General features: G+C 39.3%; 1 pseudogene; it reads right to left on the bottom strand.

Moving 5' to 3' along the window:
- Positions 1-265: 265 nt before the first annotated feature.
- Positions 266-1,566, bottom strand: LOC119255824 (tubulin alpha-1A chain-like; annotated as a pseudogene).
- Between the last annotated feature and the right edge of the window lie 17,386 nt (positions 1,567-18,952).

Raw genomic sequence — 18,952 nt, 5'->3', positions numbered from 1 at the left:
TGATTTAGTTTTTTCAGTCCTTCTTATGTACAATTATTTTTTTCTCATTTAAGACAAGCATTACTTTGTCCAAAAACATCATTGAAATTAATGACTTAGGCCTATCATAAAGCAGGATATTTTAAAGCATAAGTCAATAATTACATATGAGAGTACATGCGTCTATATATGAATTTACTGGTGAGACCACAACATTTAAATGTTTAAAATAGAATAAACTTCCCTATAAAAGCAACACCATTGTGACAATTTTTTAGTATTTCTCTCATTCTTTTTTGCCCTCTCCATCAACAGAATATATACCAACTTCCTCATTTCCTTCTCAAATACAGCTAAGTCTTCACAGGCCTCAGAAAACTCCCCTTCCTCCATACCCTCAGTTCGTGCCAATGATAAAAGGCACACTTGGCATGTGGGTCAATCTTATGATCTGAGCTAGGTTCAGCAATGCCTGTGGTGTCACTCAGCAGGCACACAACTTGTTATACTTGGCCAATTCACCAAGCACTACAATGTGAGGCTGATAATTTATGTCAACTTTGAAACTCATAGGCACCAATCCATAAACTAGATGATGCACTTGATCATGATGGTGACAATAACAACATTGACATCTTTGGGAACCCTGTCATCATGGTAAAATAGGCAGCAATAAACGTATGTACCATGATAAGGAACACATCTCACCTTTTGGTCGGCTGGCTCAAAGATCACATTGGCAATCTTTGCGATAGAAATTATGTGTGATAGGTTTTCTCAATAGATATGATAGGGGAATATGTGGCCAGAGGAAGCATTAGGTGATAACACACCAGGTTGGTCTGGAATTCTACCACATTAATATTCAGGTACCAATTTAACCTGAGGGAAACAGTGATGGAGAGCACAACTTGGCAATGAAACTATTTAGGTTATTATAGGATTGGTGTCCAATATTGAGGTTTCTATGATGGATGACACAAAAGGTCTCATTGTCTACCATGAAGGCACAATCAGAGTGCTCCAGGGTAGTGTATGTGGTGAGGATGGAGCTGGACAACTCAAGTACAGTTGTAGCAACCTAAGGGAAGGAACTGGAGAAGTGAAGAATTCCAACTTGGACTTCTTGCCATAATCATCAAAGAGATGGTCCATCAACAGGATATGAACCCAGAACCAGTTTCCACACCAAAGCTGTGAAAAACCAAGAAGTCTTGAAGATCAGTGCATTGGTCACCCAGTCCCTGAATTTGATTCAAGATGAAGTCAGTAAACTGCTTTTCAATGGTGTAGTGTCTACAACACTGTGATGAGTTGCTTAAGCTGGAGGGGCTGTTGGTAGCTGCCAGTGAGAATTTCAGTGACTGTGGTTGGGTTCCCAGGCTACAAACACTGCCCTGGGCACATATTTTCCTGAGCCTGTCTCACTGAAAAAGGTGTTGAGGCATCACCTCCTCCCCTAATGGCCTTGTCACTGGGCATCTGGCCATTACATTGAATGCTGTGATCTGGGCAGTAAAGCTCCCAGCAGGCATGGCCAATCTGGATACCAGCCTGGCTCAAGTGATTGGAGATGCACTCATGCATGGTTGTTGCTCTGCAGCTGCTGAGCAGGAGGTAGAGAAGAAGGTGACTGATGCAAGAGAAAGTGTATGTACAAATTTTTAAGACGCCAATCATCTGCTATTTTTCTTCAGCATTTTCCAAGATTATTAAAAGTCACTTCAAGATAGTTTTGTCTACATAATTTTCTCATATGAAAGTATTGTCATTTATTTTATTACTCCCTACCTTGAATTTTAAACATAGAGGTTGTTGCCACCTTTTAAAAAATTTAAACACACTGTAATGAGCATTTTGATACACATTTTAATTTCATTTTAAACTATTTCAATAAGATAAATTGTTAAAAGAAAGAAATTGATGCAGAGGGTACATTATTAACTGGTTTTAAATACAAGAGTAGCTATGCAATACAAGTTTTTAGTGAATTTTATTTCCCAGAAGACATCAACTTATTTTGATTCATATTTTCGAAGATGATATGTTTTAAAAGGTCCCATGTCTGATTTATTATAACTCTTGTGATAAACAGAAATCAACATTTTTCTAAAATTTCTTTAATGGGAAGAATTACAAGAGAACTGCTAGATGTTAATCATATTTAATGGAGATTTCTAAAAACTTAGTTGAGTTAGTTTCTAGAAATGGTATGAAAATAAGCCCTATCCAATTATTTCAGTTAACACTCACAAAATACCTGTAAGAAGGATATTATTATCTCCATATTGCAAATGAGGAAACTAAGTCTTCAAGGTTAAGATATGTACTTAAAGTCATACCACTTGAGTGGATAAAGGTAGGATTTGAACTCTGGTCTTTAACATGCAGTGGGAAAAGCACCTGCCCTTGCTACTTTCAGGAAGGCTGAGAAATTGACGTCTTCATCCATTCTCTCTCCTGTGAACGTTCTCCCAGAGGAAAGACTGTCCATTAGTTCCTCTTTCTACCAGTGACCTTGAAAACCATCTATCTCTTCCAGTAATTACTTGGATGAAAATGGTGAACCCAGCTGCTTCCCTGGTGATTCTTTAGCTCAGCCTCATAAAAGCAGCTTTTGTAGAAGCTGCTGCTTGTCTCTTTCTTTTACTTGATAATTCCCAAGGGCAAGATTACCTACTACCAGCTGCTCCTCTCCTCATGCAAAGGGATTGAGAAAAAAAAAAAATCAAATGTTGATTAAATCTGCACATTGCTTTTCCCATTCTCCTCCAGTGAACACCAAGAAAAATCACTGGAATCATGAGACATTGACTTGAAATGCTCTTGGAAACCTCAACAGGATTATTAAACTGATAAAATCAAGAAACAGAATAGTTCCTTCTAATCTACAGAGATTGCATCCAGTGTTTCTCCCCATTATTCCTCCATTGGGGCTGTTATTTAAATTTTCACTATCAAAGATGCACTCATGAGAGAGAAAATCTCTTTTACAATCAGGCTGCCCTTTAGAGACACTTATTTGGATTTCTGCCCCTCCCAAGATACTAGGAGACATTTAAAGATCTGTGTGGTTCATCTTTTAGTAATTGTTGACAATAGTCACATATTAGAAATGCTGTGCCAATAGACCTTGTTTTCCAGTAATTTTGAAGACTATGTTTTCTAACTCACTCTAAAGAATTACAGGATACTGTTTTTCCAAAGAGGTGCTTGTGCTGATAATCAATCCCTATATTAAAATAAGATGTTAAAATGGAACTTTCTCAGATTTAATATCTACAGACATAACTACATGATAATTATTAGATGCCAAATATAGAGACTTCTATGTGAAGAATGTTTAAAGGAAATAAGGAGGACCAGTACCCTGACTCTTAGATCTTTGTAAGTTCAAGAATATATAAATAAGAATTAGAAATTAGAAATTCTCCAACCACTTTGGAAAAGAACATCAGTTGCTTCATAAATTAAATATAATTTATGAATTTACCATACTTCTCAGTAATCCAACTGTTATAGGACAGGGAGAGGGTCAGCCCAAACCCTGCAAACCTGCCTATTCTACATGGGTTCTGCCATCCGCCGCATCAACACAAAACATAGGAGACTTTAATGGGAAGGAACTTTAATTAAACTAGGAAACAATACAGGTAAGGCAAAGAGTCTAGTTTCTAAATGAAGCACCCAAAGTTACCCATCCCCTCGTGGGTAAAAGTCCATCCATATGGGATCGGCCCAGAACAAGGCCCCAAAGTCTACCACAAGTCTAAAACATCTTCCAGTGGGGACCCACAGAAAAGGGTCACAAACAACTGGACAAGCCCGGAAGGAAAAGAGCAAAATCAACATCAAGATAAAAGCTGCCATTGTCACCTCCACACAGGTCTCACCCACATCTGTGTCACCCAGTCCACGACCAAAAGACAAGCGCAGTTTCTTTACGTGTTTCTAGGCTCCATGCGTCTCCTCCAGGTCTCCTGGCTCCATCCTGCTTCCTTCCTCAGTCTCTTCTGCAGCTTCTTCTCTTGCTGCTCAGCTCCACCCTCCCTTGGGTGGGGCAGGGAACCTCCCCCTTTCCTGGGGACCACCCTGTTACACAACTCCTAAAAGTTGACCAAAAAAATAAAGTATATGTCCACACAAAGACTTGTTCATGAATGTTCAAAGCAGCACTATTCATAATAGGCCCAAACTTGAAACAACCAAAATAGCCATCAACTGGGAATGGTAAAGAGTATTATAACCATTGATGTAATCTATTTGACAAAAAAATTAGAAAAATACCGAATTATGCTAAGACATCACCTCCCCCCGCAGTGATCTTTAGGAATGGCTTTCGCCAAGGTCCCTAGATCTGGCTGGGCAACCAGCGCGCGGGGGGGGGGGGGGGGGGGGAAACAGCCTGAAGCAGAGGAAGTGCAACGGAAGTTCCCTGAAAAGGCAGAAGCTTATCAATAGATAATGACCACCAAGAACCACTACAAGAATGCTAAAAATCTTTTCCCCCTCTTTCTAGAACTACAAACTTTAATCCCTTATTTGTCTTTCTAAACTTCCTTCTTTCTTCCATAATGGTCATTGCTTGTTATGTAGATCACCTCCCTGATAGTGGTAGACTGAGCCCATGAGCAAGCTAATTTCCTTGATATTCATTCCTGTGCTTTGAAAACATATATATACTGGTCACAAATTTAGAGAAAATTACACTCAGATTTTCACTTTTGAAGTGTGTCTGTTTGTCATTTCTTTCGCCGACGCCCTGACCACCCTGCACGCTTCTCTCAACCCTGAGGTGGCCTCATCGTCTACTGCCTACTGCTGTGCTGGTCCGCGGCAGACATAGATAAGCATCAAAAATGTGCTTAGGAAGAGAAGCAAAAGGCCATATATCATGACTCCATTAATATGAAATGTCTAGAAAAGTCAAATCTACAGGGCTCCCCGTGGTGCAGCGGTTGAGCGCTGGTTGCGAAGCTGCCCGCGGCCTCTGTGGCGCCGGTTCAATCCCTGGCTGCTCCCCGCCACCCGGGGAGGGTCCGCATGGTGCGCAGACCTCTCCTGCCGCCTGCTGCTCCCCAAGCAGTGTGCTTCGGTCCTTTGCCTGCTCTGCTCCCTGCTCTGGCTCTGGTGAGTTCTCTCGCCCTCCCGCACGCTTCTCTGACTGTGCCCAGTGCATGTATAAACAGAACAAACAACAAACAAATAATAGATCAAAACATGCCTCTATAAATAAAAAAAAATATCAAAAAATTAAAAAAAAAAAAAAAAGTCAAATCTACAGACAGTAAGTAGATTATGGTTGCCTTCAACTAGGTGTAGGAGCAGGTAGTGATTGAAAAGGAACTTTTTGGGGATGATAAAAATCCTCCATTTTCACATTCTATTATAATATACAGATGGAGTTTCAGTACAAACACCTCTTAGGAAAAAATGAAGCACTCCTTAAAAATGCTTTCCTGAGTTTTTTTGAGTGAAAAGACATATATTCAAAAACTACTTAAAAAAACAAGTTCTATTGGACAGCATTTCTAATATTTAGCTATTGCCAGCAACTAATTAATAAACCAGATTGTGAGCACAGGCTGTAGCAGTGTAATCGCCATAAAGAAGGAGAGGTTCTTAGTTCCCTGCTCCACCTAGTGAAGGGTGGAGCTCAGCAGGGAGAGAGGAAGCTGAAGGAGACTTGGAGGAGACACAGAAAAAAGATTTGGAGGAAGCACCTGGTGCAGAGTCATGTGAAGAAGAAGGCCCATTTGCTTCTCAGCTTTCAACCTGCACCAGGGCTTTGAGAGACATGGAAGGAGACACATGGAGTGGAGATATGTAGAGACAGTTGAATGAGACGTGGGTGAAAAACCAGTGGGGCTGCTGACAATGGCAGCCTTCATCTTGATTTGTACTTTATTTTTGCCTTTTTAGTTCCATAATTCCTATGGGCCACATAATTGCAGTTTCCTGCAAGAAGATCCCTTCTACTTGAGGCAAGTTTTAGAGCCTCAGCTGCCCTGTTTTTGGGCTAAGCCTGTTTGACTGGGTATTTACTCATGAGGGCATGGGTAACTTGGGTGTTTTATTGGGGAACTATTATACTTTATTCTCTTCTATTTGCACACTAATTCTATTAAAGTTCTTTTTTATCAAAGATCTTTCATACTAAAAGTACACTTTGTCTTTTTGTGGTGGATGGCAGAATCCCTTTAGAATGTGTAAATATGAGGATTTGCACCTAAGTCTGCCCACTAGCAAAACCATCACCAAAAAGCATGAAGCCAGTTTGCAAGGAACTAGCTCAAGTAAAAGTAAAAGTTTTTAGATCCCTGTACCACCTTTCTCTCTCTTGTGCACTAGTTAGAAACTGGCTAGAAAAATAAATGAGATGAGGTGAGGGGAAGATGTAGGGATGGGGAAGCTTATAGGGAAATAGAGAGGTGGCCAATCCTGCCATCTTTTCTCATTTTAACTTTTAGCTTAAAACTGACTTAGGCTGGAGGTGGGAAACAGATCTGCAATTGAATCCATTTCTGGCCATTGTTTAAAATATTGGGTTGGATTCTATTTTTTTTTTTATTTAAGAACTCATCTGTGATTTAAAGTGGTCATACAATTATGTTATGAGAGTATCTTAGTTTTCATGTAAGCTTAATAAAATATGAATAAATTTAAAGCCATAGTGACAACAAAAGAGTTAAATTCTGACTATAACTCAAATTGTGCCTGTTCAACCTGTTGATTACTCTGTGAAAACTTCTCTCTTCAAAGTCAGGGCTAGAGTAGTGTCAATTTCCTGAGAATGTCAGATCTTGAATGGTTACAGTTCAAAATGGAGTCCCACACAGGTGGGTGTGGTTGGGATTCAGGCCAACCAGCCCTAAAATTTCTTTACATGAAAATTGTAAACTCACAATGTCTGAGATTCTGTCTCAGGCTAATCCCAATTTCCAACCAGGTGCTCCTTATTTTACAAAAGGATAAAGCATCACACTCTGCACATTTTGAAAATCATTCTCTTTTGTGAAATAGGATCCCTTGTTCATAGGCCAGCAGGGCTTACAAAGACTCCTAATATCAACAATGCCATCCCTATGATCAATAATGCTATCAGTGCCTTATTGATTGTTGCTAAGTGAGTGTCAGAGACCAGGAAAATTAAATGTACCCTACACATGTCTAAATCCCAAGCACTTTGATGCTACAAATCTCTGTTCTCAGTGGACATCACTTAAATGGAATTGGATATAAAATGTTAGGCCTTCAAGACTAAGTAAATTAGTTGTGAGGACTATCTAATATTTATCATAAGTGTAGTTAATGATGAAAAATGTATTTTCTGCATTTTTATTATTGTATAGTAAGTTATTACACAGCAAAATCACACATTATCTTCTGAAGCTTCTTTAGAGATAACATCATTCTATGAAAATATGACAAAATAGATAATATATATTATTAAAGTACCTTAGAAATAAATATTTTTAGCGTTTCATGTAACTTTAGATTTTCATCTGAAACCTAAAGCCTGTTCAGCTCTGTTTTATACCTTGCAAATTGCATCTGATTTTCCGTTTGCTTGCTGGCCAAGCTCTACCTTGTTCACATGTAACGCCTGAGTGATCTTATCAAAGTGATAAGAGTCTCTAGATGACAACACAGTGGTCATGGCTCAGATGACAAGTTTATGTTTTAATATTCCAATCACTCCGAGAAGACGCAAATGAGATGTAACACACAGAATACAAACCAAAACACTGCAGCCAGCCTCTCAGAGCACCTGCTCAGCCCACCACATTTCCCCGTGGCCAACCAAAGGCAGGAGTCAGAGCCCTTTGATGACTCTATCCCACATCACAGCCTTGCGGTGAACCTCTGCTTCCCCAGAGTGTTTTTCTTATCATCCTGTGCTTGGCCATAGTCTTTTCATCCTTTAAATTTCACCTTAAATGGCATGTTGGAGATGCAGTCTTTAAGTACCCAATGAGGTTTTTCATCACTTTCTCTCTCTGACCATTTTTCCCCTTTTCATAGCACTAATCACATTTGGAAATGGTTGTGGTCATTCCACTTTCTGCTGCCTCTCATTCCAATATATGTTCCACAGAGGAGGGACTCATCTCTGTTGTTTAAAATTGTATCCCCAGAACTGCACCTGAGTTCAGGATCTGTTTTATGGCTATAGTTCTGATTGAATGAATAAGCAGATAAATGAAAAACCTCTCTTGGCATATTGATGACAAGAATTTAGGCTTAATTGGCAAAGCATTTATTAGGAAATGTCACACAGTGAATGAAAAGATGGACCTGTGCTGTGGCTTTGCTGGTCACTATCTATGATCTTGAACAATTTACATTTTTTGAACTTAAGTTTTCTCTGCTTAGTGACCAATTCATTGAGTTGTTGGGATAGCACATGAGCAAATGTATGACAAACCATTAGTTCTGATCCCTAGTTATTGATCAATAAATGTTATCTGTTTTTATTTGAGATTTCTAGAGAAGGATATTCAAAACTCATTCACATTAAAATAATTAGTCCTCCTTTTGTAGAACACAACACCCCCACCACAAACATATAATTACTTGTTCTTCAAAATCTTAGCTCACATATCTTTTCTCGAGCAAACCTTTCCTGAAGCTCCCACAGTGCCTTAGTGATTCTATCAGTGTCCCATCGTACCTGGTCTCCCATGTTTGTGAGCACCTGACACCAATCCAAAGCGACTTGCCCTGGAGTACATCCCAGATCACACACCTGAGGTGAGAAGACAATATTAGAAAACCTATTTTGGAGGCAAAAATCAAGAAAGGGAGAAAAAAAAAAGAAGTGTGACTAATCTTTAATACATTATTTGACCTTGGTATCTTCCCTCAATCCCATTTTCAGACAGTAATGGGTTAGTTGTGTTATCCAGTGTACTCAGAGAATGGGATTCTCTGTGTTGTCAGAATGTCAGTGGTGCCTTCATTGGTGTGGTTTCCTTGTGGCTCAGGTGGTCTGGTGCATAGAGCTTTGCATTATATTTTCTGAGTTAAAGTTGAATTAACCCTTATCAGATGAATAAGTGACTTTAAAAGATCCGTAAATAGGAAACACAGATTAAAATAAAATAAACATGGAAGCATAAGTGAATAATAAGAAAACTACAGAAAAGATACTTTTATTCCTAATGAGACATATCATGAAATCAGATTTCTCAAGATTTAGGGGAAAAGAAAAAGTGAAACTATCAAGAAGACTATTTAAAATATGGATTTTACACTCCCTGTAGTTCAAAAAGGATCCCAACCTTGAGTGGATTTTGTACCTTAAGTGATATTAATGTACATAATATATAATAAAACATGTTATGCATATAAATATATGTATATAGTTCTAATAAATATATATATAGTACAAATAAAAATATTTAGCTTGTGTCCTGGTGAAGCTATATGTCTGTGTGAGGCCAGATTTTCTTTAAATACTTCAACTAAATCACAGAATTCAACAGTCTGAGTGTGGAAGTAGATATAAGAATCCTACTGTCTTTTATTAACTTAGATTAAGAAATTTGCAAAAAGTAAAACAATGACATTGTTTTTAATGTTTTATTCATAAAATTATTTTTACAATATATTATTTATTTTAACACAATGCTTCACAATTGCTATTTTTAAATGAATTGGGAAATAAATATTTAAACAAATAAACAAAGGCTCTTGGTATCTTTAATATTTAGGACATAAAGGGCTCCTGAATCCAATATTGAGAACTGTGGCTGCAGTGCAAATACCATATTGTATTCATCTGTTTGACTCTGCTGTTGGCACAAAGCTGACACATCAGAGACTTCTATTAAGGTGTATGAATGAATAACTGAATTAAATAAAAAAAAATCTAACCTGATACTTCATGAGTTCATTCACTTTTCTAGATAAGGTTTGCATCTTTTTCATATCTTCTTATACCCCAATAGAGCTTGCTACTATTAAAAGACAAATTGATGCAAAAATATATATATGAATAAATATATAAATGCATAAGGATAACTTGATGCATTTTTAAAGTTATATGAGCAAAAATTGATTTTAAATGGGCAGCATCCAATCTATCAGATAGAAAGAACTTCTGAAGAGTTGTACAAAATAAAAGGCCTTTATAGACAAAAGACTCGGGAACAAGAAAGTTATATTGAAAAGCGGGCTGGTTATTGCAAGGTCACTTTCCTTTATGGATGGCAGGGGTCTATCCAGAAGGCTGTGTAACTAGTGTTGATCAGGTGATTCCTCACTCGTTTAAGATTCCATTTCTGGGAGATTGGAAATTGTAATTATAGTAAATCTTGTTGTGGTGACATGGGACTTAGCATAAGTGACTCTACTTTGAGACTGTTGTTTCATTTTTGAAAGCATCATCACGTTTTTTTATGGGCAAAGACAAGGTGAAGTAAATAGGTGCTTCTAAAATGTTTACTGTCTAATTTTAAGGGAGTTAACTGTACCTCCAGCTTCTGGGCTCCAATTCTAGTTCCTGGATTGATTAGATAAAAATAGTGTCACAGCCTATATAGAGTGATGTTTTATTTTAACATTTTAAAGAGGCCAAAACTGTACACTGATTGAAAAAAAAAGATGATAAAAGGAAAAAAAAAATACTAAAATGCATAGTCCATGACCTGCAACCAAATTGCCTGATGTGCTTGTTAAAAGTACAGATTCCTTAAGATTCACAGTTATTCTGCTTGATGAAAGGTATGCAAACATTTGAAAATGCAAATTGCTTGATTTACTCTGGATATGCTGAATTAGAGCACAGGAATTGAAAGCTCATAGGGTGGGCCTGCTTGATAAAAAGCAGACACTTAAGTAAATTACAACTTCAGGTAATCTAAATAGGACATACTGAAATGCTAAAAAATTGTATTTGGTATATCTGAGATTCAAATTTAACAGATTTGTATTTTTATTTGTTATCTTTCCATCCTTCTCCAAGAAGAATTTTTTTGCACAATAAAGCCTAAGAATCATTGGCCTTTAAACTTTTGGGGGGAATTTGATGAGTGGATTAGAAGTAGCTCATTTCTGTGCCTCCCTGGTGGCGCAGCAGTTGAGCGCTGGATTGCGAAGCTGCCCGCAGCCTCTGCAGCGCCCGGCTGCTCCTGGGCTGCTCCCCGGCCACCGGAGGAGGGTCCCGCACGGCCCACAGACCTCTCCTGCCTCCCGCTGCTCCCCTCAGCAGTGTACTTCTGTCCTTCTGCCTGCTCTGCTCCCCACTCTGGCTCTGGTGAATGCTCTCACCCTCCCGCGCTTCTGACTGTATCCAGTGCTTGTATAAATAAATAAATAAATAAACAAACAAATCTTAAAAAAAAAAAAAAAAGAATTAAAAAAAAAAGAAGTAGTGGCCTCCCCGGTGGCGCAGCGGTTGAGCCCTGGGTTGCGAAGCTGCCCGTGGCCTCTGCAGCGCCAGTTCGATCCCCGGCTGCTCCCCGGCCACCAGAGGAGGGTCCCACATGGCGCGCAGACCTCTCCTGCCGCCCGCTGCTCCCCTCAGCAGTGTACTTCGGTCCTTCTGCCTGCTCTGCTCCCCGCTCTGGCTCTGGTGAATTCTCTCACCCTCCCGTGCTTCTGACTGTACCCAGTGCATGTATAAACAAAACAAACAAACAAACAAACAAACAAACAAACAAATAAATAAATAAATAAATAAATAAATAAATAAATAACATGCCTCTATTTAAAAAAAAAAAAAAAAGAAGTAGCTCATCTCTTAATAAATTTATAGCAGTACTTTTCAGCCATTGAGATCACTTTGGGTGCTCTAAAATGTATTGATCCTACTGACGAAACTCCATCCTACTATTGAAACTCCATCTGACTTAATCTGTAGTGTACCTCAGGCATTGGATATTTTTAAAAGTTCCTTAAAAATCCTAATTCACAAGGATATGTGTACTTTTACATTAATTGCAGCACTCTTTGCAGTAGCCACACTATGGAAGAAACCTTAGTCCACAATGACAGATAAGTGAATTAAAAAGATGTGTTATATATGCACATGATGGAATACTACTTAGCTATTTTTTTAAAAAAAGGATGAAATCATGCCATTTTTCACAACCTGGATGGAACTGGAGGTATTCTAATGAGCAAAATAAATTTGGAGAAAGACAAATACCAAACAATTTCATGCATGTATTGAATATAGAGAAACAAAGCATAGGAACTGACCAAACTGAACCAAAACAAACCCTAGAAATACAACTGCAGAATTGAGGTACTCAAGGGGAGAGGGACAGAGGAGATAAAGGGAGTTGTGCTCTAAGGTACACTGGTAAGGGTGCTTTGGTACTAAGTGTGGTGTGGTGATATACATTTGAGGAGGTGTGAACATATTCCCCTAAATCATATACAATATTGTGAACCAATGTTACCACAATGATCAATCAATCAATCAATCAATCAATTAATCCTGCACTTATAATCCAAAAAGAAAAATTCCTTAGGTGATTCAGCGTGCAATCAAATTTGAGAACCAGGAATGGAAGAGCGATGTACAGAGAGCACTGAAATTCTTATTAAGAATACAAACATTAAAATTGGAATATAGCATACAATGGTCAAGGGTCAGCACAGACATCACTAAGGTCAGTGATTGCTAAGTTTTGTGTATGTGATGGAGATGGGGAGTGGGAGACGGGAAGGAGTGATTAGGGGAAGAGATTGGTACTAGGTATTAGAGTCGCCTAGAATTTTGTCCAAATACTCACATCTGGCTTATCCAGTCCATTCCTACTCCAAGGAATTTTAGATTTTTCTTTCTCTAAACCCATCCCTAACTAGAAAGAGAGCTATTACTCTAGCTGTCAGTGGAAACAAATTGAAATAAAAGAGGAGCATAATCATGAAAATAGCTTAGGACAACCAGAAAGGGGAATAAAGACAATAAGCAAATTTTTGGAATAAGTAGTTTTCAATCGTAGGATAAATGGCTACATAGTTTAGTAATACATAGAAACCAGTTGACATTTGCTCAAATATGGTGGAAAGAAATAAGGAATGTAAATAATCACTATGAATAAGTAAGTAAAATAAATAGTAAATACTCTTTCCTTGTACAAATTTTCTTATGTAAAACCATCTCAAGTCAATGGTGGGATATATTTGATATATTCTTTAGTGAATGACAGTTTAAATAAGCCTAATTGCTACATCTCTGTCATTTACCTGGGCATAGCATCTTGATGAGGTGTAAGGACTTAGAAAAATTTAAAATCTCCTTTAGACCTGTGCTGGCATCTGTTAAAACATCTTCAGGCATGGACTCTTTTTAGCAAATTCCTTTGAGTAAAAAAATGCTGTTTTGCATGAAAATGCAATTTTCCAATTAATTTTTACTTTATTTTCTTTTATCTTGCCAGGGGCTGGGTAGTAAAGACTGGGCTGATTGTGCAGGGCTTGGGACTAGGAAAGCCTAAAAGCATTTTGGAGGCTAGAAATAGATTGTCTGCGGGCTCCAGGGCTGCTATGGGACTCCAAGCCACAAGGTTCACTGGAGTGCAAGCCCCATTCCATCAAAACAGAGCAGACTCCACTCAGCTCCAGCTGCTTATTACTGTGATAGCCATGTATTTTTCAAATACTTAGCAGAAACCAGTCATGTCAGCCCTGGTTTTTAAAATCACTGGAGGGCATTGAAAAATATACTGATATCTGGGTCCTACCTGAGTCATTAAATCAGTCTTTGGGGATGGTGTTTGGGTGTTTGGGGAATGGAATTTTTTTTTTTTAAGGCATCCCAGTGATTCTAATGTGCACCCAGGGTAAGTAAGCCAGCTAGGCAGTGTGAGATAACAAACCAGGCATGGGGGCCTCCCCGGTGGCGCAGCGGTTGAACGCTGGGTTGCGAAGCTGCCCGCGGCCTCTGTGGCGCCGGTTCGATCCCCAGCTGCTCCCCGGCCACCGGAGGAGGGCCCCACATGGCGCGCAGACCTCCCCTGCCGCCCGCTGCTCCCTTCAGCAGTGTACTTCGGTCCTTCTGCCCGCTCTGCTCCCCGCTCTGGCTCTGGTGAATTCTCTCACCCTCCCGCGCGCTTCTGACTGTATCCAGTGCATGTATAAACAAACAAACAAACAAACAAATAAAACATGCCTCTATATTAAAAAAAAAAAAAAAGGCATGGCAAGCATTATGGTCAGTAAGTAACACACATTGCAGGGAAAATTACCAATATTATGCCCAAAAAGCCCACACTCCAGAAGTGGCTACTACAAGTGCTTTTGTCAGGTCAACAGAAGAAGTTTAGTTAATCAGCTAATTGAATGTAAGAATTTTTTTAAAGACCATAATGGATTTGAGAAATGGGCTCTTGTAGAATTTAAGTATATGTTAGAGGGGCCTCCCTGGTGGCACAAAGGGAGATAGTGCTATGAGGCTATCTGCAAAAGATCCCTTTTTGCAGATAGTGCTATGAGGCTATCTGCAAAAGATCGCTGTCCAGGGAGCTACCCATATGGTGCAGTGGACCTCTCCTGACTTGCCCACTGCTCCCTTCAGCAGTGTATTTCAGTTGATCTGCCTATTCTGCTCCCCACTCTGTCTCTGGTGAATCCTTTCACTCCCCTGCACCTATGGCCTGTACCCCAGTTCTTGTATGCATAAACAAATCTTTAAAAAAATAAAGTATAGAGCCTCCCCTGGTGGTGCAGCAGTTGAGCACTGGGCTGCGAAGTTCCCCGCAGCCTCTGCAATTCTGGTTCGATCCCCGGCCACTGGCGAGGGTCCCATATGGCGCGCAGACCTCTCCTGCCTCCCACTGCTCCCCTCAGCAGTGTACTTCAGTCCTTCTGCCTGTTCTGCTCCCCGCTCTGGCTCTGGTGAATTCTCTCACCCTCCCGCGCTTCTGACTGTACCCAGTGCTTGTATAAATAAATAAATAAATATTTAAAAAAAAAATAAAGTATATGTTAGAAACACTCCCCAAACTCAAATAAATATTGTAGAAGACTCTAATGACTCCAATGAGTCTGTTACCTGTAAAGAGGGTACCCAAACTTTGATCCCCACATCCAGTCATTGGGTCAGAGGTTTACCAGATGTTGGCAGTAGGAGTTACAAGACTCTTAGCATCATGTCACAACTTCTTGAAGTGAAACTTTTGTCTAAGGCTAGGTCAGAGTACCTAAAAAGACCAAAAGCTTGGGGATCTTTATCAACCCCATAGCAAAGATTCTTTGCAAACATGCTTATTTGCTAAATGCTGCATTATGGCAGAGTTTCTTGAAACATACTGAGGAGTTGGGAAAATTGCTAAATCCCAGATTCCTAGATTTTGTTAAGAGTTACAGTCTGCCTATCAAAAGAACTGAAGAGTTAGATATGACAAAACTGACTTGGGTCAGTTTTGCAAGTCATCTAAGGATAATATGTCCCAATATTGTCAAATTCCCCAACTTTTAAGACAAAAAAAATTTTTTTTGGTGAATATCTTGTATATGACAACAAATTTAAACCTATGAGGAAACAAATAAGCAAACCAAATTCTTAAGTAGCATTTTGATGACTCATTGGGAAGAGATTTGACTACCTCTATGGGTGTACCAACTTAAAACTTCTTCAAACCCTATACCCCATATAAGTCCCTGCTTCTCCCCACTGTGGGGAAAAGGCTTTTGTGACCTTAGTTCACTATGTCCTCAGGTTTGTCACACCTGTTTAAACCCAATTTCCTTCCATGAACTCTTGTTTCTCAAGTTTTGCCTTATGAATCTAAAAGGAGCGAACCCCCAACCCCCTTTGACAATACTAGGTGTTGTGAAGACTATAAAAAGTCTAAATCCTCTCTATCATGAGCTAGACTGAGCACCAATATGCTGACCCCAACCACCAAAGGGAAGACTGAGGGTTTACCAGCATTTCTCAAAGTCCACGTTTAGTAAGCAGCAAAAAAAAAAAAAAAAAAAAAAAAGACAAGAAAAGAAAACTACTAGAGGGGGAAGATGCAGGCAGGATCAAATTAGGGGGTGTGCAATAGTAAACCATTAGGGGTATGGGCGCTCTTGGGGGAGTGGGGTGTGATGACGCACATCTGAGGTGGTGTGGACCTATTTCTCTTAATCATATGCAATGGTGTCAACCACTGTTACCTTAAAAGTAAGTCAATAAAAAATTTTAAAACAAGTAAGCAAAAATGGGGCTCCAACACAGATTTTTAAGTGTTATTTCATACCAGAAATAGTTTTCATTCTAGTGCTTTAAGCATCGATAAAGAAATCATACAAAGCAGAATGTGGTAAGTATCCAAAAGAGTGGCTTGATGCCTTCTTCAGAAAGTTCCTTGAAGTGCAATTGAGTGGCTAAAACATTGCCACTGGATTTGGAGTTTGAATCTCAGCTCTGTAACTTAACCAGGTATGTGATTTTGCTGATTATTTCCAACTCTCCAAGACCCTAGTGAGGGAATACTTAAGTTATCTCACATAGTTGTTTAGAAGATTAAATGAGAAAGAAAAAGCAGATAACAATTTCATTGTGACTGACAATAAAAATGCTTGGAAATGGTTGCCTAAAATAATAAAACAAATACAGAAAATAACTGACATCTTATAGGAAGTGCTCCACACATTGTGGCTTTGAATAAGTGTGCAAAGGACACAGAATTCTTGTTCTCCTTCAGCACTCAGAAGTCAAGAAAACATTTCCATTTCTTTCAAAGTCAGCAGACCAAAAGCAGTTCTTGCTAAGCACTTCAAGATGAAAATGGTGTAAGAAATAGCCAGAAGCAGGATAACAGTGGAGTAGACAAGTGTGTTTTAGTATCTTTGAAAATAAAGAAGGCTCTGCTTCCCTTTCTGCACCTGGGGCTTCAGACCAAGTGACCAGACACATTTCTTTAGGTCATGACCAGATGACCATGGGGATTTAGGATGGCAGACACAGAGATATATCTGCTGCCCTAAGGAGGAGACTGCTTTCTCTCTCCTCGCCCTCTCCCCCCTTACCTCCTCTTCTTCTCTTCCCTTCCACCTCTGTCATTATTAGTCTCCAAAGAAAAATCAGTCTTAAGAGGTTAGAAAAGAATGAGTGCTCTGTCTTGCAAGCTCCTATCTTCTATATATTTACACCTTGGAGACAATTCCACCCAGAATGGTAGGAAACAAAGAAAGATAATTGTATTGATCTTCTAGTAGGTGTGGAATAAAATCAAGTTTCTCCATGTTCCGATGCCTGTCAGCTAACTTCATCATCAGGGTCAATGAGAGAATATTGTGAGGCGCTGTGGAGCCTTGTGCCCCAGAAGACAGCGGACTGCTCTCAAGTTTACTGATGAAAATTCCAGGTGATCAACATCTTTTGTCCATTTGCTATTTTCCACATGAAAACAGGGATATATTTTTATCTTAAAGCCTGGTCACCAGCCATTAGCTTGTCACCCTGTGAACAAGTTTTGCCTCTGGAAGGAGCTGAACCCCAACCCCTTTGACAATACTTCTATAAAAAGTAAATCCCACATCATGAGCTAGACTGAGCACCAATATGTGACCCCAACCACCAAAGGGAAGACTGAACCAGCATTTCTCAGAATGTCCCCTGGTAGTTAGGCAGTCTCAAAAAAATCCCAAAAAAAAGACAAGAAAAGAAAACTACTAGAGGGGGAAGATGCAGGCAAGATCAAATTAGGGGGTGTGCAATAGTAAACCATTAGGGGTATGGGCGCTCTTGGGGAGGGGGTGTGATGACGCACATCTGAGGTGGTGTGGACCTATTTCTCTTAATCATATGCAATGGTGTCAACCACTGTTACCTTAAAGTAAGTCAATAAAAAATTTTAAAACAAGTAAGCAAAAATGGGGCTCCAACACAGATTTTTAAGTGTTATTTCATACCAGAAATAGTTTCATTCTAGTGCTTTAAGCATCGATAGAAATCATACAAAGCAGAATGTGGTAAGTATCCAAAAGAGTGGCTTGATGCCTTCTCAGAAAGTTCCTTGAAGTGCAATTGAGTGGCTAAAACATTGCCACTGGATTTGGAGTTTGAATCTCAGCTCTGTAACTTAACCAGGTATGTGATTTTGCTGATTATTTCCAACTCTCCAAGACCCTAGTGAGGGAATACTTAAGTTATCTCACATAGTTGTTTAGAAGATTAAATGAGAAAGAAAAAGCAGATAACAATTTCATTGTGACTGACAATAAAAATGCTTGGAAATGGTTGCCTAAAATAATAAAACAAATACAGAAAATAACTGACATCTTATAGGAAGTGCTCCACACATTGTGGCTTTGAATAAGTGTGCAAAGGACACAGAATTCTTGTTCTCCTTCAGCACTCAGAAGTCAAGAAAACATTTCCATTTCTTTCAAAGTCAGCAGACCAAAAGCAGTTCTTGCTAAGCACTTCAAGATGAAAATGGTGTAAGAAATAGCCAGAAGCAGGATAACAGTGGAGTAGACAAGTGTGTTTTAGTATCTTTGAAAATAAAGAAGGCTCTGCTTCCCTTTCTGCACCTGGGGCTTCAGACCAAGTGACCAGACACATTTCTTTAGGTCATGACCAGATGACCATGGGGATTTAGGATGGCAGACACAGAGATATATCTGCTGCCCTAAGGAGGAGACTGCTTTCTCTCTCCTCGCCCTCTCCCCCCTTACCTCCTCTTCTTCTCTTCCCTTCCACCTCTGTCATTATTAGTCTCCAAAGAAAAATCAGTCTTAAGAGGTTAGAAAAGAATGAGTGCTCTGTCTTGCAAGCTCCTATCTTCTATATATTTACACCTTGGAGACAATTCCACCCAGAATGGTAGGAAACAAAGAAAGATAATTGTATTGATCTTCTAGTAGGTGTGGAATAAAATCAAGTTTCTCCATGTTCCGATGCCTGTCAGCTAACTTCATCATCAGGGTCAATGAGAGAATATTGTGAGGCGCTGTGGAGCCTTGTGCCCCAGAAGACAGCGGACTGCTCTCAAGTTTACTGATGAAAATTCCAGGTGAT

This window comes from Talpa occidentalis, unplaced genomic scaffold (assembly GCF_014898055.3).
Source record: "Talpa occidentalis isolate TD23 unplaced genomic scaffold, MPIMG_talOcc4v2.1 talOcc4.3, whole genome shotgun sequence".
NCBI classification, from domain to species: domain Eukaryota; kingdom Metazoa; phylum Chordata; class Mammalia; order Eulipotyphla; family Talpidae; genus Talpa; species Talpa occidentalis.
This window is presented reverse-complemented; position numbering and strand designations above follow the sequence as displayed.